Consider the following 22399-nt stretch of genomic DNA (forward strand, 5'->3'; position numbering starts at 1 on the left):
CAAGTCCTCACTGAGCCCAGCACGCCCGCCACGCTGCGCTGCCTGGTGCCGGCTGCCCGGCACTGTATAATTCATGGACTTGCCTCATGAAGTGATGGTAGGTTGGAGTCCATGACCAGCCTGTGAACCCAAGCTGATGCTTCAGTTCTTTCCAAAGGAGCATGGATGGAGCTGAAACCTGATCAGCTTCTCCGTCCTGTCTTGGGGGAGACCTCCACCCCCTCCTCCTGCCCCCCACAAGCCGGCCTTCCCTTAACCAGCTTCCAGGTGCAGCCAACCACAGCTCCACGGGGAGCCTAGAATTGGGTGGGGGAACCTGTCATCCTAGCCGCAGGTGTGTGCTCAGCCGTGACCCGGCATCTCTGGTGATGGCGGGAAAAGCCTAGGAAATGGGGGTTCCATCCATGGTGTTCAGAGTTGTGTTTCCTTAATGTGAGTGAGAAAGGACTGGACCCATCCTGGTGATAATCACCATGGTGACCACGCAGTGCCCTCCCCTCTTCCCCTCTCTTCCCCCCCCCCCCGCAGAGCTCTGCCCTGGATGCTCTCTCTCTCTCTCTCTCTCTCTCTCTCTCTCTCTCTCTCTCTCTCTCTCTCTCTCTCTCTCTCTCTTACACACACACACACACACACACACACACAGAGGGCATCATAGCCCATTTGACAGAGGAGAAGAAAGCTCAAGAGCAAAACAAAAAGCAACAGGCCAGACCACAGAGCGCTGCTGTTTCCATTTTAAAAACTCACTTTTGGAATTTCCCTATTTATACATTTTCATAGTATATACGCACAGAATAAACAAACACGGGGAGATGCATGCGTGGAGGCTGCCGGTGACCCCCTGGTCTGCATGGCGTGCGATTCTGTAACACACAGAGACCTCTGCTCTTGGCTCTTCCCTGGTGCCAATCCTCGTTCTCCACAGGGGCTCTGTCAGTCTGTGTGCCCACGGACCCTCTCAGGACCCGACGTGCCTATGGGTCCCATAGTCATGGAGAGAAACAAGAAGAAGGGCAGGGAGCAAGAAGGAAGAAATGTGTCATGAGACATTCGCAAGGCCCGGTGCCGCTCTGCCGGCGGCTGGTTCACAGCCTTGTCACCGCAGAGGCCTCTGGGTCTTTCCCGGCCTGGAGGCAAAGCTGTCAGGACTGTTTGTGGACAGCAGGGCCAGCCTGGGGCACTCGTGCTGCAACTGCAGACCTGGTGAGTAGCCACCAGTGCTGCTGTACCCATACTGGCCAAGCCGGGGGAGGAGGGGCGAGGGGGACAGCCAGACACCCCTAGAGGTCTCTGCTGGGCACACAGACAGGGCCGAGAGAGCCTTGAATGGCAGATTACAGGGGCTTCAAGTCAGCAGGTGCCCAACATCCTCCAGGCAGCTTCTCCACCGGCTCCACTCCAAGGAAGGCCCGGGGGCAGGGCCCACCCATCCAATGAGCTGGTTTAAGCCCCCTTCCCCTCCCAAACTCGCCGAGGGATAGCAGGAAGTCACCCCTCCCCTCCAGTCTCTGTTTCCTCATGGGGACACTGCAGGGGTTCAACTCGCTGTCTTTTCCCATTCTCCCACCTCTGCCTTTTGCAGGAGGGGAGCAGGCCCTGCCCGCCCGGAAGAGGTCGACTTGCAGAACAGAGAATTTAGCAAATGGGAAATTAATTCCGGGCGGTGAAGGGCAGAGGCTGTTGTTTGTGATGTACAACTTACTCGGTGTCACGCCGCGTGCTGTATGTGTCTGCGGCATGGCAGGAAACCCGAGATCTATTACTTAGCATCTAATCTGTTCTCCATGCAGGAGCAGGGAGAGGGAGGGAGGGAGAGGCGGCGACCACGTTCATCACACACCCAACTGGAGATGTCACGCTGCTCTGGGGTGTGTTAGGAAAATGATGTCGTGCGCCGGGGCTTCCCACACCGCGGCTCCATCCGCCGAGCCGTAAATTAGCACACCAACTTCACGCTCTTCAGGTAAAACCAGTAATTTAGCTGAAAAATACACACACACACAGAGGCCTACAGAGCCTGGTGAGAAGGAGGTGGAGGGGGTGGGGGTGGAAGAAAGGAGAGGGGGGGCTGCCTCTCCCCACCTCCCACCCTTGAGCAATGAATAGAGAAAATGAGCAAAGCGAGATGGAAATGACACCTCCGTGGCACCTCCTGTCATTAGAGCGAGGGAGGGGGGGCAAATTCCCTCCCTACCTGCCTGCGTGCCTCCCCGCCCCACCGCCCCCCCTTGCCTCCCTGAACCGTAAATTACACGCTGACACCTTTAATTTGTGCAAAGTATGCCTAGCTGCGCCTGGCACCGACAGCCGCCTGTTCTGGTAAGGTCAATCTATATCCATTGTCCTAGGGCTTGATGTGCTAGATAAGGCAGAGTGGCTGCTTAGGGATGGAGGAGTGGGGGGGGGGGGCATGGAGTGGGACGGGGGGGGGCCGCGGAGGGGGCAGGGAGCTCGGTCACTCACTGCAGCCTGGCACCAGTTGGCTCATCAAGTATGCATGGCATGAGCGATGTTATGATTTAGCTAATCAGCCTCAGTATTCATCCCAGCGCTGCCTAGAGACGGTGGCAGCGGGCACCGCCTGTCTCAGCCAGAGCTGGGGGGGGGGGGGACCCGCCCACCCACAGTGGCAGACACCCTACAGTTGAGGAACAGAAGCTGCAGGGAGCACCTGCGATCCGGGTCCTCGCCAAAGATGAGCCTCTCGGTCACAGGCCACACAGCCCAGGCCTGCAGGCTTTGAAGTCTTTGAGTTCTGGGTTCGAATCCAACATCTGCCTGGCCCAAGCTGTGAGTGCTTAGACAAGCCACTTAGTCAAGTCACGTCTGGGCTACAGTGTTTTCTGGTTCTTTTTGTTTTGTTTTGTTTTTGGGGTCCGGTCGTGGGGCCTGAACTCTGGGCCTGGGCGCTGTCCCTCAGCTCTTCAGCTCAAGGCTAGCACTCTACCACTTGAGCCACAGTGCCACTTCCAGTTTTTTTCTTTTTGCTTATGTGGTGCTGAGGAATCGAACCCAGGGCCTCAGGCATGCAAAGCAAGCGCTCTACCACTGAGCCACCTTCCCAGCCCCCTTTTCTTTTTGTTTTAATCTGTAACATGGACAGCCAATGCCATTCTTGGCAGGGAGAGCGTAAGGATGCAGAATAACCTGCAGTTACAGCTCCCAGCCGTGTGCCTGCGCACAGTAGGTTCAGGAAAGCCGTGCTATCATCAGGCCCTACTGGGTGCAGTCTATGTGTTGCTGGACAGGTGCGTGTTTTCTGTGGGGAACGTGGGCCCAGAGGCCCACCAATGAGCCAGTCTTGAGGCAACTCTGTGGTGTGAGCTCCTGAAATCTGGAACTGTGGCCCTGGGAAGTTGTGGGGGGGGGGGGTCAGAGAGGTAGGGAGGAGCCACATTTCTGGCCTGGCATGGTCTGGAGGCCAAGGGAAGCAAACACAGTGGCGTGGAGAGGTTGAGGATGCTGGCCCTGCCCAGCCCAAGCCTTCCCGCAGGAACAGACGCAGAGGGCTGCCCGTCCAAAGGGCCAGCCGGAGGCTCCCTTCCCCACTTCTGTACAGCGAAACAAGTCCCTGAGGCCCTTGGAAGTGGCATGAACTACCTGGCAGACAGGGCGAGTCTGGAAGCTCAGAGTCCAAGGAAGGTGGCAGGGCTGGCAGTGGCTAAGAGGTCATCCACACCTGCTGCCCAGAAACGCCCATTAAGTGGCCACTTGGGCAGCCTGGAAACACCAGCTTACCAAACACCTCACCATTCCACAACATCCTCAACTCCAACCGTCTCCTAGGGCCCACTCCAATGCTACCTCCTGCAGGAGGCCTCTGTGACTCCCCTATCACAACCCCAGCCCTGTTCCTCGTTACCTGCCCACAGGTGACCCGGCCCCAGATTCCAGCCCTGGGTAGGGAGCCATGACCCTGGAGCTGAGAGGCCCCATCCCCAGGCCTCACCCAAGAAAGGGCAAAACACCAACACTGCTGCAACCCAGGCCCGGCCTACTGGGCCCCTACAGCAGTCTTGGCCCTGAAGGCCCCACCATGGGGCCAGGTCAGTGGGCGTCTCCATGGAAACCAGTGCCTGCTGACACAAGGACTCTAGCTTGGAAACGGTTTCATTTAAAGAAAAGTCAAAGTCCTCACCCACTTGAGCTGGTGCCCTGCGCTTCCTTCTGTTACAGGAAGATGAAATCACCAGCCCGCTTCACCCAGCCCCTTGGGGCCCGGCCTGCAGAGCCAGCCCCCGGCTTGGGGCCTCTGCTTCTCCCCGCTGTGTCACAATTACCCACATCACCTGCCAAGCATGGCGGGGTTTCCAGAGCTCAGCAGCCCTCCAAATGTGCTCATCTCTAACCTGCCAGACTTGGACAGACTGGAGGGCAGCAGCCCACAGGTAGGCCCTCACCAGCTGGCATATTTGCCTGGCAAACGCCCGTGACTGTAAGTCTTGAGCCTGATTAGACAGCTCCTGCCTGACCAGATACCAACCAACCACAGCCTCGCCCCTTCTGCTGCAACTACAGCCTAGCCACTTCTACCATAAATACAGTCTAGGCATGCACCCTGAACATGTGCTCAGCACACCCACAGTTGGGGACAGTCAACTAGCTGGATGTGGGGACATCGTGTATAATCTGTCGGACACTGAGCTGAAAGCCAAACACGAAATGGGTATCTGTGTCTGCTTTCACACCATTGCAAAGCTGAAGAATTGTTAAGTTGGATGATTGTTCAGTGGAGGAATGTGTGGGCACTTGGCCATCTTTTTTTTTTTGGTTGGTCATGGGGCTTGAACTCTGGGCCTAGCCACTATCCGTCAGCATTTCAGCTCAAGGCAAACACTCTACCACTTGAACCACAGCACCGCTTTTGGTTTTTGGGTAGTTTATTGGAAATAAGAGTCTCATGGACTTTCCTGCCCAAGCTGGCTTTGAACCGCGATCCTCAGATCTCAGCCTCCTGAGTAGCTAGGATTACAGGCGTGAGCCACCAGTGCCCAGCACGTAGCCTTCTTCTAGGGGGCAGCATCCTCACCCGGGCTTCAGCCTGACCCTCAAACCTGGCCAGGCACATTGTCTGACTCAGTAAAGGGCAGCTATATTAGCTTCTTAGTTTAGCTGGCACATAGCCAATAAAGCTGTTCAGATGTAGTCATGGAGACTGGAAAAACTGAAAGCCGAGATTCAAGCAGGATTATTCACAGTGGCCAAGGGGTGGAAGCAAGTCAAGTGTCCACTGATGGGTGGATGACAAAATGGGGCACGTAGGCAGCAGAATATTACTCAGCCTTCAAAAGGCAAGCAAGGTTGACATCCACTACAGCACTGACAAAGCTGAAGGAGTGAGATAAGCCTCCCGCAAAGGAGTCAGCAGTTGGAGTTACCCACAGAGCTACCTAGGGCAGCCAGACTCGAAGACACAGGGAGTTAAACGGTGGTGCCAGAGGCTGAACAAGCAGAGAGAGAGAGCCTAATTACCTAACACCTTTACGCCCAAACACAACTTCAGTGGTGAGAGACAGGCAGGAGGAAGATACAGTCTACAGCACAAATGTCTGTACTTGATAAGCACTGAGATTTTTCAGGTGACCCAGGATCCAGTCACATGGCGAACCCAGGACTCCGGGTTGGCCTGGAAGAGAAAACAAAACACACCAAAACAAAACAGAGACAATTAATCATCATCCAGGCAGAGAAGCAGGAGCCACCAGTGGAGCCTTCCAGAAGAAAAGCCTGCACCTGAACCTCAGGAAGACTCTAGAAGTCATCAAGAAGGGGCTGGAGCCGGCACCAGTGGCTCACGCCTGTTATCCTAGCTACTCAGGAGGCTGAGATCTGAGGATCGCAATTCAAAGCCAGCCCAGGCAGGAAAGTCTGTGAGACTCTTATCTCCAATAAACTACTCAGAAAAAACTAGAAGTGGCCCTGTGGCTCAAGTGGTAGACTGCTAGCCTTGAGCAAAAGAAGCTCAGGGACAGCGCCCAGGTCCTGAGTTCAAGCCCCAGGACTGACAAAAAGAAAGAAATGCCAGGTTTTGCAAGTTTCTACCCATGAAGGCTGGAAATGGCACCATACCTAGCTGCCCAGGCCTGGCCCAGGCCCCTTGTGGTATGTGGCGCAGACCCCAACACCAGATCAGAGGGACGCCCTGGGCAGACCCTTTCCCTTTCCTCGTCTCTGAAAACCACCACCGGACTGGCTAGGCTCAGCAATCACGGGTTTAAAAGGCAATAAGACTAAATGCCTTTCCGTTTCCCCTTCGAGGGACCGTGTGTGATAAATGATAGGCAATTTCATGGTTGGAGTTTCAATTTCCGAAAATATTAGTGCTATTCCCCAAGCTCCACTTCCAAGATAAATTCTTTTTGGCAGTCTCCCCGTTGTCTCTAATTCCCTGATTCTGAATATGTTTGGAGGTCTGGTGAAAATTTCACCGGCTCAGCTCTGAGCACACACCCTTTCCCCCCACCCCCCCACCCCCGGTCTGGTCAGTATTGAAAAGGGCCTTTTAAACCCCCCAACACACACACACACACACTTCGGAGGTTTGTTTCAAGACCAAGGGCATTTCTTAGGCTCATCTGTGTGCCCAGATATGCACTTTAGGTTGTTATGGTTAAGTGCTTCACTACAATCAATCATTCAATCAATAAACATCGATTAAGCATCTAGCTTCTCCAGTTTCGAAATAACAATTCTACGGGGCCTCCCAGGTTTGTTTCACACAAACCCCCATTTCATGGTTGGGAAACTGAGGCCCAGAGCCAGTCAAATCAGGTTGGCCCAGAGCAGAGCAGGTAATGAGGGGCTAGGCGCCGGGCTGTGAACTTGTCCATTCTCTGCAGGGGATGTAGATTCTCCCCATCTTTCTGATAGGGAAACTGAGGCTCTGGAAAAACAATCAGGTGGCCGAAGACAGCTTCCTCACCGGACCGTACTGCCTCCCTGACTGCCCAAACCCCACACGGCTGCAGCTGTCACGCGGAAAGCCTGAGTGGACAGGGTGGGACTGAAGGGCAGAGGAGCAGCCAGGGTTCTAGAACTCATGGTGCAGATGTCATCTGAGTGTCTGGGAAACCAGATGCTGGCATTTTGCAAGTGATTTCACCCAGCGTGGTGCCAGCTCCCAGGGTCCTCTGGCCAAGGATCTGCTGATGGTTGGAGCACACGGCACAGTGGCTTCCACCTCTGCCTTCCTACACAGCCCACCTCCTGGGGGGTCGCCCCTCTGCCTACATTGCCGGTGCCCATCTGCCACCATAGGGTGCCCACCTTGTTCCCTGTGCCCCCAAGCCTCCTCTCCAACAGCTGCACTGCTACAGGTGCAACCGTTACACGCACATGCTTAGAACGGCAGCTGCACTGACAGGCCTCCTAGCCGCGCTAAGAGCATCCTGCCCCTACCCGCGCCCCGGTGGTGGCACAGCCCCCCCAGGAGCCCCAGTCCCAGTGGGAGTGAGCATTGAGAAGACACACTCAACGTCACAAGAGACTTCACCGTCCATCACCAGCCAACAGAAAACCAGCACCCCACACGTACTGTGGTGGGATCCAGAAAGGACTTCCTGTCCAGGACCGAGCCCTGTGCCCTTCGTAATCGGAGCAGGTGAGGGGAGGAGGGCTGCAAAAAGTCAGGGAACACTGGAAGGCCTCTTCAGATATGATGAGATCTGTTTGGAGTTTGCCTCCCCAACCCAGTGCCCCCGAGGCACCCCGTCCCCCTCCCGAAGGGCCCCAGGGGTCTGCCATCCACCTGGAACCAGATAAGCTCTCAGAGATGCTGCAGACTGCCCTGACCTCTGGAGAGGATGGCAGCCACCTGCGGTCCTCAGGAAAGCCACACTCACAGCCACACAGCAGCGCCTGATTGTTTTCTCTGTGGGAAGAAGTGGAGCGTCTGTTCCAAGAAGCCACTTGAAGATAACCAGGGGGTGATGGTAGAGATAACCAAGCAGTGTTGGAGATAACCAGGGATTGGAGGAAGATAACAAGGGAGGGATGGTGGAGATAACCAGGGAGTGATGAAGATAACCAGAAGTGATGGTGGAGATAACCAGGGAGTGGGTGGAAAATAACCAGGGAGTGCTGGAAGCTAGCCAGACTGTGCTGGTCCAGCAGTGTGGGGTGGGCACGGGGAAGGGCCAGGAGATGGGAAGGAGTGCAGGCAGGGGAAGAAGGGCATGGAGGAGAGGAAGGAGATGTGGAGGGGGGCAGCTACCACTGAGGGCCGCACCCCAGAGCTCTTGGGACGCCTCCACCACTGAGGGCCGCACCTAAGGTGGCCATTCTTGTGGAGAGACCCCAGACTCAGTCTACATGTCCTGCAGGCTGCAGGTCAAACCCTGGGAGTTGTGGGACCGGCTGGAATTATACCTGGGCCCTGGGATGCTTGAAGAGAATGGCCCTGAGCTCCAGGACAGGGTGCCCAGGCTGCCCAGCACCCTCCTGTCCGCTGATGGAGAGACCAGGAGGCCCCCATGTCTCCATTTGGTGTCTTGCACATGATTAGCTGGACTGTTGTGTCCTCACAAGTCTGCCAGAAAAAAAAAATGATGTGAACCAAAGTGGTTCCATCCTTTACCAGGCCCCTGACTCCCAACCCTGGGCCTGCATACCATCCTGTGCCCCTGTACCCTTCCACCCCTCCACCCCTGTGCCCTCTGCCCTCCACCCCTGCACCCCTTACTCCTGCACCCCTCCCCTCCTCCCTCCACTCTTATATCCCTCCATCCCTGCACCCCACCCCTTCATTCCTGTACCCCTCTATCCCGAGCCTCTCCACCACTTCCTGGTCTATCTTAATATAACATAGCATCATGCACCTGTGCAAAGACCAACTGGCCAGGGCAAAATCCCCTCAGATCCATGCCCCGCACCTGCCAGGCGTCTCCCCCACGCCCTTGTCTTTCTAGCTTTGCTTACTCCCGTTATAAAAGAAGCCTCGCCTTACAGGCCACAGTTCTGGGGGTCAACGCAGCTTCCGGCTGCACCTCCAACTCACTCTTTCAGTCTCCCTTGTTCACTGCCTCTGTGTGTGTGCGTGTATGTGTGTGCGTGTGTGTGTGCGCATGCTGGTGTGGAGGCTTGAACTCAGGGCCTCAGGGCTCTTGTTTGGCTTTTTCCACTCAAGTGGCACTCTGCCACTTGAGCCACAGTGACATTTCCAGCATTTTGCTGGTTAATGGCCAAGCTGGCTTCAAACCAATATCTTCAAATCTCAGCCTCCTAAATGGCTGGGATTACAGGTGTGAGTCACCCACATCTGACTGCATTTGTTTTTAGTGTCAGGCCTCCATGTCACCTCTTGTAGGACAGTGTGCCCCAGAGCCTGGCTTCCTACATAAGAGGTAAGAGGAAACCTCAGGAGACTGAGTTCTGTCTGCTCCACACCTAGAGAACTAAGAATTATAAGACACGATTTCCAGTACCCTTCAGAAAACACCATCGCCAAAGATCCAACAGACAAGCAGACATTGAAACACACACATTTTGAGAACTTAGATAAAATGGACCAATTTCTTCAAAAATGCAAACTACCACAATCCACCTAACGGTAAACAGATAATATGAATAGTCCTGCAGGTGAGACACACATAGTGATTCAAGAAAGTTGAATTCATAGGCTTGTTGTTGTTTTTTAATCCCAAGAAAAGATGCTCCAGGCCCTGAGAGTTTTACTCTCTGGGTGAATTATACAAATGTCCAAATAAGAATGGACCGCCACCCCTTCCAAAGCACAGTAGAAGAGAGAACACTTCCTAATTCTTTTCTTTTTTTAACCAATAACTGATTTTTGTAAATTTTATTTTATTGTAAAGATGCTCTACAGAGGGGATACAGTTGCATGAATAAGTTAATGAGTACATTTCTTGTCAAGAATTTTTACTCCTTCATTTGTTGTTCTTCCACTATCCCTTCCCACCTCCTTCACTTCCCCCTCCCCCAAAGTCGTAAAGTTCATTTCCAGTATACTGTCTTGGGGGTATCATTGTTGCAATGGGTCATCCTGTGTCTTGTTATTCCCCTTCCCCTCCCTGAATTGGACAAATGTATATACAAGATGCAGGGTAAACCACTATCAGTGACATCAGGAGATATACCATAGGGGAAAGAACATACAAAGGAAACAAAACCATCTCATAGTACATTAAAAACAACAACAACGAAGAAGAACCACTTGTGTCCATATCTTGGGGTTTGTTTTGCTTAGCATCATGTTATACAGTCGTATGTGCATGGCTTTTGGGTTTTTCTGCTCATCTGATAAAATTATCCTAGATGTATACTAATTGTTGCAAATGAGGGAAACCATGGGGGAAAAACAACAATAGAGAAAAAGAACGAACTGTATAGAGAGTCTAATGAGGCTCTTTTTTCCAAAAGTTGGGAGTTTGTGTTAATATGCTTCCTTATATATAGTCCTTTGTACTAAGTGTTTGGGATCTTGAGATCCCCTGTTTAGAGTATCTTCTACATATTCTAGTTCTTACAGATGAGGGAGATCATGTGATCTGCGTTTTTTGGTCTGGCTTACTTCATTTAATATATTTTTTTTCCATTTCCTTATGAATGGAACAATGTTATTCTTTCTGATGGAAGCATAGAATACATTTTCTTGATCCATTCATCTACTGAGGGACATTGGGTTGGTTCCATATCTTGGTTATGATAAATAATGCTGCGATGAACATCGTAGTACTGGTGGGTTTAGTTTGGCCTTGTTTGTGGACATTGGGGTAGCTTCCCAGAAGTGGGATTTCTGGGTCATAGGGGAGTTCTATATGTATGTACCACACTAAAGCTGGTATTTTAGCCCCATGCCAAAACCAAAGGCTGACTGATGCAAAAGAGATTGAATCTTGTGAATGTAGATGCAGAAATCCTTCGCAGGGGCTGGAGGCATGGGTCAGGTGGTAGAGCAACAGCCAAGGAGCACTCATGTCAGACACTCAGCTTGAGCCCCAGTTTTGGACACAAAGAAACAAGAAAAAAATCCTTAGCAAAATATTAGCAAATAGGATTCCACAGTATTTAAGAACTTGGTGCTAGGGCTGAGTGGATCTTATTCCAGAGTCTGACATTGGTTCACAACTTGAAAAGTAATCAACAAACTAACCAGGTTAGGTAGTAAAAAAATAAAATACAAAAGAAGAAGAAAAAAGAAATCCCTCTAGCAAATGAATGGATGAAGGGGGAAAAAACCTTGGCCAGTCTTAGTAATAAATAATGTAAACATTTTCATAAATAGTGGTAGAAGGCTGGGGTGTTTTCTGTCTGAGGCCAGGAGCAAGAAAAAGATTCTCTTTTCTCAACACACTTATCAGCACAATGCTAGAAGGCTTAGCCTGTGTAAAATGTCAAGGAAAGACAATAAAAACATGGCTCTCTCCCTATGCAGAAAACATGGCTGTGTACATATGAAATTCCAAGAATGGCACACACACACACACACACACACACACACACACACACACACACACACACACACACACACACACAGAGAGAGAAAAATAGCAGACAAAAACCTAGTTCACCTAAACAGTGCTCATCCTTTACAAGATAAGAGATAAACATATAAAAGTCAATCATATTTCTACCTGTATCTACCAGCATCAGACATACAAATACCAAAACTGAAAATAAAACACCATTACAATTAATTACTAAGAAAGAAAAAGAGAGCTCTTAGGATATACATCTGTGTTGGTCATTACTGTAACAAACACAATAAACTTGACGAAGAGGTTTGCTATGGCGAAGAGGTTTGCTTTGGCAAAGGTTTTGTTCCATCGTTGCCTTTGGATCAATGAGGAGAATAGGGTGCGGGGGGAGGGGGACGGTGTTAGAACAAACTGCGCATCTCATGGTAGCCAGGAAGTAAAGAGAGAGACAGATGGTTGCCATAGTCCGGTCTCCCCTTCAAGCAGGTGTATATGTGGTATGCACACACACACACATGCACACACATGGCAGGCACCTTGAAACTCCAGACTATGACCAAAACTAATAACACACACGTAGGAGCTGTACACTGAAAAGTTTACAGTCTCAGCTGATAAAGGGCATCCAGGACATGAACAAATGTAGAGGCACACTATGTTCATGAATAGAGGTATATTAAGCTCATGAATAAAGACTTGCTATGTTCATGAACAGAAGCATGCTATGTTCATGAGTAGAGATACGTTGTGTTCATGATGAGAGGAATACTATGTTCATAGAGACAAGCTATGTTCATGGATAGAGACTCGGCACAGGACAACTGTTGGTTTCTCCAAACTGACAAACTTTTGTTTGTTTGTTTTGTTGGTCATGGGGCTTGAACTCTGGGCCTGGTCACTGTCCCTGGGCTCTTCTGCTCAAGGCTAGCACTCTACCACTTGAGCCACCATGCCACTTTCAGTTTTCTGGTGGTTAACTGGAGGTAAGAGTTTCACAGACTTTCCTGCCCTGGCTGTCTTTGAACCATGATCCTCAGATCTCAGCCTTCTGAATAGCTAGATTATAAGCGTGAGCCACCAGCACCTGGCTGACACATGGTTTTAACACAATCCTGATCAAAATCACAGGAAGAATTTTTTATAGTGATACACAAACTTATTCTAAAGTTCAACATTAAAAAGGCAAAGTACTAAAACAAAAAAGCTAAAACAATTCTTAGAAAAGAAGGGAGAGCTTCATCTAGAAGGCTGCAAGATGCAGCCACAGCCCTAGGTCTGTGAGCTTCAGTGAGGGACAGGTGTGTGGACCAGTATGAGTGAGTCTTCGACTGAGTATTAGTATTTCTTAGACAAAAAGGGAGGAGAAAAATCACTGAGGTCTGAGTTTGGGCAAAGAGTTCTTCTACTTGAAACCTAAGGCATAATCCACAAAGGGGAAAATGACTACTCTGACTTTATCAAAATTTATCAATCTAAATTTTTGTCTATAAAATACCTTGTGAGAAGAATGACGCAGGCATGACATAAAGTGGTAAAAAAAAAAAAATAGTTAAAAATCATCCATCCAACAAAGGTCTTGTAGAGTAAATACCCTGTACAAAATCTCTCAGGCCAAGGATAGTGGTTCATGCCTATAATCCCAGCATTCTGGAGGATGAGGCGGGAGAATGCTGAGTTCAAGGCCAGGTTAGGCTAACTATGTATCAAGAACCTGTCCCCCCAAACCTCCTCCCCCCAAAAAAACTCCTCAACAGGCAGATAAGCACCTGAAAATGTTCAATATCATTAGCCATTAGAGGAGCACAAATTAAAACCACAAGATCTGTCACTATGCACATATCCAAGTGGCTAAAATATACTGACAACATGCTGGTAGTTATGCAGAAAAATTGCCTCAGTTTACCTTTGCTGGTGGTAATGTAGAACGGTACATCCACAGTGGAAAACAGTTTGGCAGCTCCTTTCAAATTAAACATGAATTTATCACAAAACCCAGCAATTGCAAATCCTGGGCATTGATCCCAGAAACATGAAAACTTATTTTCACACACACGCACATGAAACCTGTGTGAGAAATGTTTATACCAGCTTTATGTGCATTAGCCCCAAACTGGAAATGGCCCAGCTGTCCTTCAGCCGTGAATGGCTAAACAGTGCCAGGTGATACTGGCACTATGGAATATTACTCAATAATAAAAAGGGTACAAACCACCGGTGCCAGTAATCCTAGCTACTCAGGAGGCTGAGATCTAAGGATAGCAATTTGAAGCCAGCCCAGGCAGAAAAATCCCCATGAGACTCTTATCTCCAATTAACCACTCAAAAACCAATAGTGGAGGGCTAGGAAGGTGGCTCAGGGATAGAGTGCTTGCCTTGCACGCCTGAGGCCTGGGTTCGATTCCTCAGGACCACATAAGCAGAAAAAGCTGGAAGTGGTGCTGTGACTAAAGTGGTAGAGCGCTAGTCTTAAGCTGAAGAGCTGAGGGACAGCGCCCAGGCCGAGTTCAGGCCCCACGACCGAAAAAAAAAAAATAGTGGAGCTGTGGCTCAAAGTGGTAGAGTGGTAGCCTTGAGCAAAAGAGCTCAGAGACACTACCCAGGCCCTGAGTTCAAGCTCCACAACCAAGGTTAAAAAAAAAAAAAAGGCACAAACCACTGATGCACGGAGCAGAGCCCTCCAGAACCTCCAGGTTCCTGGGGGGGGGGGGGGGGGCGGGGGAGGTGCCTAGATCACACTTCCACCAGCAGCCACATTCTTCTGATATCATCTCATGCTAAGAAGGAGGAGACAATACGGCTAGCGAGCTGGCTGTGCAGTTGGAGACACTGGAGCTCTGTCATTGCCATATGGAAGCCAAAAGGGACATGGGGTGGTGCAGTGACCATGGTTTGGGGACCTATGGGTGAGGGGCGCCAGCTGTTGGCTGTCTGAGTAAAGATGGTGCCTAAGCAGATGGGCTTGGGGGCCTGAGTGGAAACTGTATCACCAGGATCAGGTCTTTGTCTCTGCAGCCTCGAAGACCGAGTCCAGGGATACAGAAAGAGAGATAAAACAGCCAAGGTTTTTTGTTTTTGTTTTTGTTTTTGCCAGTCCTGGGGCTTGAACTCAGGGCCCTGGGCACTGTCCCTGAGCTTTTTGCTCAAGGCTAGAGCTCTACCACTTGAGCCACAGTGCCACTTCCAGCTTTTTCTACTAAACCACAATCCCAGATTGAAAGAAGAAAAAGACAAGAGGAACTCCAGCTAGCCAGGAGGAGTCCCAGGGGAGGGCACCGCCCTGGTGCAGGGGTGAATGAGGGGGTCTCTAGGAGAGAGCTAAGCGACTCTCAAGATCACCCTACAGCCTGCGGCCATAGCCATCCCCAGACCCAGTGGGAGGCCCCCAGGCGGCCTGCACAAGCTCTCCATGCGTGCTTTAGCCCCTCTGACTGGGTGTCTGTTCTGATGCACACTTCTGGGGGCCAGCCGTCTGCTGTTCACACGCAAGGCCACCAGGGGCCCGCGTGAGTGACTGCTCAGGGCCACGGTGATGCCATGTCCATTCCCACCTAGGCAGCCTCTGCAGCCATGGAGGTAGGAGGGGAAGGTTCTGGATGGCACAACGCCCTTTCGCTCTCTACGGAAGGAGAACTTTCCACGCCTACCCCATGCCCTTCCTACAACCCCACTCCCTCTACATCCCATTCCACCACCACCACCACCCCCCCTAGAAACAATGGCAACGCCTCCAGTGACTTCTGTCCTAACCCAGAGCTGCAAGTTCAGGTCCCCTCGCTAGCTACTCCCTCCCATGGCTCTCCATGTTCCCTCCCTTGGCCTCTGTTCCTCCTTATTCTTCTTCTTCGTGTGTGGAGTCTCACAGACTTTCCTGGCTGGGCTGGCTTCAAACTGTATCCTCAGATCTCAGCCTCCTGAGTAGCTGGAATTACAGGCGTGAGCTACTGGCACCTGGCTTCCTCCCTCCTTTCTTCCCACCCTCCCTCCTTCCCTCCCTCCCTCCCTCCCTCCCTCCATCCCTTCCTCCATCCCTCCCTTTCTTCCTTTCTTCCTTTCTTCCTTCGTTTCTTCCTTTCTTCTTCCCTTCCTCTCCTCTTTCTCCTTTCTTTCCTGACAGCCATCTTTCTTTCTTCCTTCCTCTCCATCTCTTCTCTCCCCTCTTTGCTTCCCATCTCTGTCTCTAGTTTCTGTTCCCTTCTCCTTTTCCCTTCTTTGTCTCTCTCTGACCTCTCTCTTCCGGCCCCGCAGTTGCCCTGCTTTTCTGTTTCTGCCCCCCTCTCACTCTCTCTAAGGCATTAACGAACTCCCAAGCATGAATTTTTAAGAGACCAGGAACTCAGGGAGACTCACAGAAAGGGCTCTAGCAGGCCGGCATCAGCAAGCCTCCTGGGCCACCAGCCATGGGTGATGGATTACAGAAATACATTAAGGGGCCGCCCCACTGATAGCAAGCTAAGGTAATATGTCAAGGTGCCAGCCAGGAGATGATGAACACTACTCGTAGATCAGAACACCATTGCTCTGATTACACCCCAGCGCCGGGTGTCAGGGGCCGCAGGGGCGTGATGGACGGCGGGCTCCGTCACCATGCTGATGGCTCGTTCCCAAAACAACACTCAGATCCAGACTGTGATTTAGGGGCAGTGCCCAGACTCCCCCCACTCTCCCCCGCCCCCTCACCACCATGCACACACAGCAAAAGTGGGGAAAGTTGAGAGAGAGAAACTTGGGAGAGTCCAGCTCCAAGAAAAGGACCTGGCCCAGGCTTCTGGGACACACACACATAAGCAGAGTTGCAGGTCTCCAGCCTCCACTGGCTGCCAGAGGAGGCAAGGAGGCTGTGGCCTCTGTCTTCTGCTCCATCTATCCCTTGCCTGTCTTTTCCCTCAGTCAGCCCAGGGCCAGTGCAGAGCCGGCCAGCCGCAGCACCTGTGACATGGTCTGACCACCAACCCACCATGCCGTTCATTCATTGTTCAGTCCATAGGTGTGGAGCCCTCCCCAGAGGCGGGGCCCTGGTGTGGACACTCGGGATTCAGAAGCCAACAGAATGAATAAACTGCTGTGGTCCTTCATCCTTTCATCCATCCACGAGCCCCGCCCTGAGCAGGAAGACTGGGAAAAGGCTGTGACCTGTGAGATTCATGTGAGATTACCTTTTAAAGGGAACACTGTCTCCACTGTCATCTTCTCTCCCGCCTCCTCATCTTCCTCTTCCTCCTCCTCCTCTCTCCTCTTTCTCCTGCTCTTTTTCCTTCTCTTCCTCTTGGTCCTCCCCTTCCTCCTCTTTCTCTTCCTCCTTCTATCTATGAACCGAGATACTATTATTGAGTTATTCTGCATCTCTGACTCATGGTATAATCGAACATTTTGTCATATGTTCACTATCCTCCATCTTCTCTTGCAGATGACCTTGGCCAGCGTTTCTGCTGGGAACATAGTCTTTATCTTTAAACTCTCCAAAAGCTCCTCATGGGTTAAGGCTATTTTCCTTCTGTTACTTCTAGCTGCAAATGGTTTCCTCAAATTGTCACTTACCTTTTAATTTATATATGTGTGTTCTGTGTGGGTAATCTTGACCATTTCTTTTGCTGTTAAGTTTAGGTAGGCATTATTCACTCTGAAATCATTTACATATTTAGCTGCTTTTGTGTCTCCTATGTGATTTATAAATGCTATAATTTACCCAGGATTTACTTGAGAAGGAGGTAAGGATCTAAAGTGATTCTTTCCACAGTCATTTCCTCAATGTCTTTTGCTAATGGAAGCTTTTCCCATTGGTCTACAGCCTTCTTTCCATCTTGAGTTGCTTTGATCAGCACAGCAAGCTTGGTTGAAAACCAAGCAGTCTAAAGTTTCAGGTACTGAGTTCAAGTCCCCATCTCAGACCAAAAAAGAAAGAAAAAAAGAATAACCAAGCAGTCAGCCAGCGGCTGCTGGCGCTCACTGAACTTCGTGGTAAAAATGCTGTGTCTTTAAAACACACACCGTAAGATTTGTTAAAGGAAATCCTGTCATGTTGTTTCAGAAATTTCTTAGCTATTTTTAACTTGTTGTTCTTCCAGATACATGGTGGAGTTGTTTTGTCAAGTAACCATCGGTTTCCACTGAGATGCTAATTAGAATTTTTTTTTCTCTCTAGGTTTGTGCATCGATTTGGGAAAACCTAATACCACTAGCTGCTCCATTGGCCCAGGTAAGGGCAGACTCCTATCTTCAACATGGATTCAAATCTTTTAAGTTTTGTGGGTTTCCGCACACAAGCCCCACACGGTTCTCGGGAATGAATCATCCAGAGGTAGATGGTGCTGTGGTTTGTGGTGACTCCTCACACTCGATCGTATGGGGCTAGAAGAAAAGTCTCCATTTTTATCAGAGAGATCATGGCAGATTCTGCAGTCTGCCCAGACCCGATGGTGCCCTTGAACCTTGGCATGTGACCTGGGAAAGCCCATGGTGGGCCAGCTTGTGTCTGTGAGTGGGGACCAGGTGTCATTCCCAGTACCTACTGCGCCTGCACCAACCCTGGTGTCAGCCCTCTCTGAACCTGGGCTTGGGGGATGCGGAGCACATGGGTTTAGCAGGAAACTGACCAATCAGAAGTCGGTGGGCTGGATGTGCCGCCCAGGGCGGAAAGAGTGGGTGCCCCATGCCTGCCCTGAGCCCAGTTCTGGGGCTGTCCCATACCCCCGACACCGTGTGGCCCTGTGGAACTTTAACACCTGCTGAAACACCCTCCCACAGGCGGTTCTGAAAGACAGTGCTGGGCAAAGGAAAGGAAAACTCACACCTAATTCACACATAGCAGGACTCAGTCCCCAAAACAGCCCTCACAAAACAGACATGCAGAGCAACCTCCAGGAAGTGGGGTGAAGAGCCCCGATTTCCCCCTAGCCCAGCCATGCGTGGAGTCATCCATTCTACCGTGCAAGGCCTGAGACACTTCAAGTGCTAAGGCTGTCTAAAAATCAGACCTTTTTTGTACAAGTGGGTAAATAAGATCCAGAAAGAAAAGTTGTGGTGAAAGCAGTCTCACCTGCTAGCCTTGTTTTGGTGAGACCTGGGGTCTCCATCCCGCCTTCCATGCCATACTCCACCTGCAGAGACCTTTGACCAGGGATCTTGACAGCAATCTGACTCCTACACAGCCTCCTGGAAAGAAGACGTGGCATCTCCACTGAGAGACTCAAGGTGCTGAGGTCTGGAGGAATCAGAGAGCTGTGGCCAAGGCAGAGGGCCTAGGCCAACCCGCTCCACAGGGAAAGGAGTGAAAGATTGTTTAAAAAGGAAGAGGGAGGCTGGGCGCTGGTGGCTCACACCTGTAATCCTAGCTACACAGGTGGCTGAGATCTGAGGGTCCCAGTTCAAAGCCTGCCTGAGCAAGAAAGTCCATGCGACTCTTATCTCCAACTAACCATCAGAAAGACAGAAGTGGAGCTGTGGCTCAAGTGGTAGAGCACTTGCCGTGAGCTGAAGAGCTCAGGGACAGTTCCCAGGCCTACAGTTCAAGCCCCATGACCAACCAAAAGAAGGAGGAGGAAGAGGAGGAAGAGGGAGGAGAGAGACTCAGGGAAGGAGGGAATGAAGGAGCAGCAAGATGGTGCCAAGCTGTAGGTGCCTGGAGGGAAAGGCAAGACAGACATGTTTGATGGTGGCGTGGCTGGAGAATGTGTGAAGAATAGGAACCCCACTGAGAGCCAGTGACTCACCCCTATAACCCCAGCTACTCAGGAATCTGAGATCTGAGGATCAATGTCCAAAGCCCGGCCCAGGAAGGAAAGCCTGATCTTCAATGAACCACCAAAAAAGTTGGAACTGGTACTATAGCTCAAGTGGTAGAAAGTTCTCCCTGAGCACAAAGGCTCAAGGACAGCACCCAGGCCCTGAGTTCCATCCCCAGGACTAGCACACAAAATAAAATGCCAGCCTAAAGTTGCTTCCACAGCAGTTATGTAACTCCTTTCTTTTCCGGTTCTGCCCACCTTGAATCTTTAAGTCAGCCGGCCTCACTCACGAGCCACAAAGAATCCCAAATGTCCAGAGCCACATGCCTCCGTGTGGGGAAGAAGAGTATGTGCAAAAGCCAGAGCCCAAGGCTTTGTGGGGCCTAGAGGGTCACAGGTCATGTGGGGTGCCTGGATCTCCACAGGGGAGGAATTGGGGGTCTGAGCCAATTTGACATGGGTCTCAAGGAGCAGGGAAGACCTGAAATGCCATATAATCCTTAGAATTAAATCATTTTAATCATAGGAAATATAATGCAAGAACTCCTAGGAAGCAGTGATTGTCCATTAGCATGCCTTTGGAAGTCTTCAGGAGCTCATTAAAGGTGAAGAGTCACAGAGCCAAAGCCACAGATTCTGCCCAATGGGACTTTGGCAAATAGGGGGATGAGTGGTGACATGACCCTAGCTATCAAAGAGCTTAATGGCTAGCCAGGCACCGCCTCAGGACATGTCTGCAGGCCTCTGGCCACCTCTGGGCCACCCTCAGGCCATTGCTGGATCTGGCTGATCAAGAGCCACAGGTCAAGCATAGAACAAGCTGTCAGGACTGAGTATCAAGCATCTTTGCCTTCAGATCAGAGCTCCTGGCAGCCAATACCACTATCATGGTTTTATTATTAAAGCAGCCAGGCACCAGTGACTAGACCTGTAATCCTAACTACTCAGGAGGCTAGGATCTGAGGATCATGGTTCGAAGTCAGCCCAGGCAGGGTAGTCCATGAGACTCTTCCTTCTAACTAACCACCAACGTGAACAGTACCCAGGCCCTGGGTTCAACGGTACACACATGCACATATACCACACACACACACACACATGCACACACAACACATACACACAGTACTACCTCCTGATGCCTTCTTGATGGAGTGAACATGAGGAACTGTTTCACAGCACATGAGCAGACACATATCACAGTGTACGAGTACTTGTCAGTTTTCTCCCTGCATAATTCACATTTTCTCTATTTGGGGAAAAAAATATGTTTCTAATACAGATTCCGCAGCAGATGCCATTTGAACAGAGCATGGTGTGCCTGAAGCACTGGCTGCCAGGCAGCCACAGCTACTCTTGTGGCACCTGCTGGACAGCACTGTGACCTTAGAGGCCTGGAGAACCACAGAAACGTGGATGCCCCCACTCAGGCATCAGGAAAGGCTGAGCTGTCGGTGTGGTTGGCCGTGGCTCCCTCCGCTGAAGGCACACAGCTCCTGAATAGAACCTTAAAATATTTAGGCTGAGCCAGGTGCCGCTGGCTCACGCCTATAGTCCTAGCTACTCAGGAGGCTGAGATCTGAGGATCGCAGTTGGAAGCCAGCCTGGGCGAGAAAGTCTGTGAGACTCTCATCTCCGTAAACCACTCAGAAAACCAAAAGTGGCGCAGTGGCTCAAGTGGTAGAGTACTCGCCTTGAGCTGAAAAGATGAGAGACAGCGTTCAGGCCCAGAGTTCAAGCCCCATAGCCGACCAAAAAATTTTTTTTAAAAAGTTAAAAGGTAGCCAGGCACCAGTGGCTCATGCCTATAATCTCAGCTATTCGGGAGGCTGAGATCTAAGGATCAAGGTCTGAGGCTGACCAGGCTTATTTATTTCCAGTCTGCAGGCAGAGCACAGCCTTCCATGTGTTGGGAGGATATGGGCAGTAGCACCAGTTCAAGCCCTCAGCCTGGCTCATGCTGTCGTATTGCGTCAATGTGCCATAACTCTCTCAACCTCTCTGGTTATGCTTGAAGTAGGCGCTCCTGTGCCATGGGGCACAAGAAAGCTTGGATGTGACACCATAGATGGGCCTTGTGCCAGGCTAGGCCCCAACACCTGTGCATCACACTTAGAAGAAAAGCACAGAGCACTAGGATGTGGGGGGGAGGGGGGGAGTTGCATCCACCAACATTAGATAAATAGAAAAAGAAATTAAGTCACCTGTGAGGCATCTTGTGCTGCAGCTCAGGGATGCCAGCCCGGGGTTGCCTGTGGACGGGCTGCATCCGCTCACCTGAGAGCCGCCGTGGCTTGGGTTCAGAACCTACCAAGTGATAAGACTCGGCTGCACAGAGGCACTGCCTCCAGCCGCCCCGGCTTCCAGTGAAGCTAGCGTCATCATGTCCCAACTTTTCTTTATTACAAAACTAATCTTAAGAGCCAGGCACGGTGGTTCATGCCTGTAATCCTAGCAACAGGAGGGAAAGACAGAGAGGATCATGGTTCAAGGTCAGTCTGGGCAAAGGAAAACATTCAAACAAACAAACAAAGCTAGGGGAGCTTGTTTTAACAAGCCTGGTGTCTTGGTACATACCTGTAATCCCTGCTACACAGGAGGCCTAAGTAGAAGGATTGCCATCAGAAGCTGGTCCTGGTCAGAAAATGCACAGGACCTTCTCTGAAAAATAACTGAAGCAAAACAGAGCTTGGGGCATGGCTTAAGTGGTAGAGCACCTGCCTAGCCAAAAACAAAATAAAAGGCCTTCTCTGAGGCTCATCCAACCCAAGCATAGCAAATACTTGGCCTCTTGTGACCATCCCCTCCCATCCTTCCTAGAGACCAAGGCAGACATTGCTAATCAATACTGGAAAATCAATCTGTGCTCAGTGGACAGCAGTCCTCCTGTTCCTTCTTGGAGTTGGGTCAGTATCTCTATCACCAAAAAAAAAAAAAAATGGCTGGTGTGCCAAGCCTGCCTTCTCTGGTGGCCTCTACCCAGCTCCCCAGCCTCAGATGCTACACCCTGGATCTAGTGCTCGTTCACACATAATAGAGATAAATGCTCCTAGGGCTCTGGTGTGTGCAGCCGGCTGACAGAACGCGGCCCGAGTTTGGGGTAAAGCAAATCATTAGGACTGAGAATTCAGTGCAGGCATTTCTACCAGCTGGATCTAATTTCAAGTGAAAATTAATGGCAAACTCTCGTAACCACACTGAAGGGCCATTGTCATTCACTTGAAGTCAGTTAAACATTGGGGGGGG

At 50.8% G+C, this 22399-nt stretch overlaps 1 long non-coding RNA gene across 1 annotated transcript; it reads right to left on the reverse strand.

Moving 5' to 3' along the window:
* Window positions 1-734: 734 nt before the first annotated feature.
* LOC138841819 (uncharacterized) lies at window positions 735-4190 on the reverse strand. The gene is made up of 3 exons (XR_011376509.1): window positions 4139-4190; window positions 1703-1981; window positions 735-974 (listed from the first exon to the last, which is right to left on the reverse strand). It is a non-coding gene; the product is annotated as an uncharacterized lncRNA (long non-coding RNA).
* Window positions 4191-22399: the final 18209 nt, after the last annotated feature.

The sequence above is a fragment of the Dipodomys merriami genome, unplaced genomic scaffold (assembly GCF_024711535.1).
Source record: "Dipodomys merriami isolate MVZ:Mamm:240054 unplaced genomic scaffold, mDipMer1.0.p SCAF_33, whole genome shotgun sequence".
NCBI classification, from domain to species: Eukaryota; Metazoa; Chordata; class Mammalia; order Rodentia; family Heteromyidae; genus Dipodomys; species Dipodomys merriami.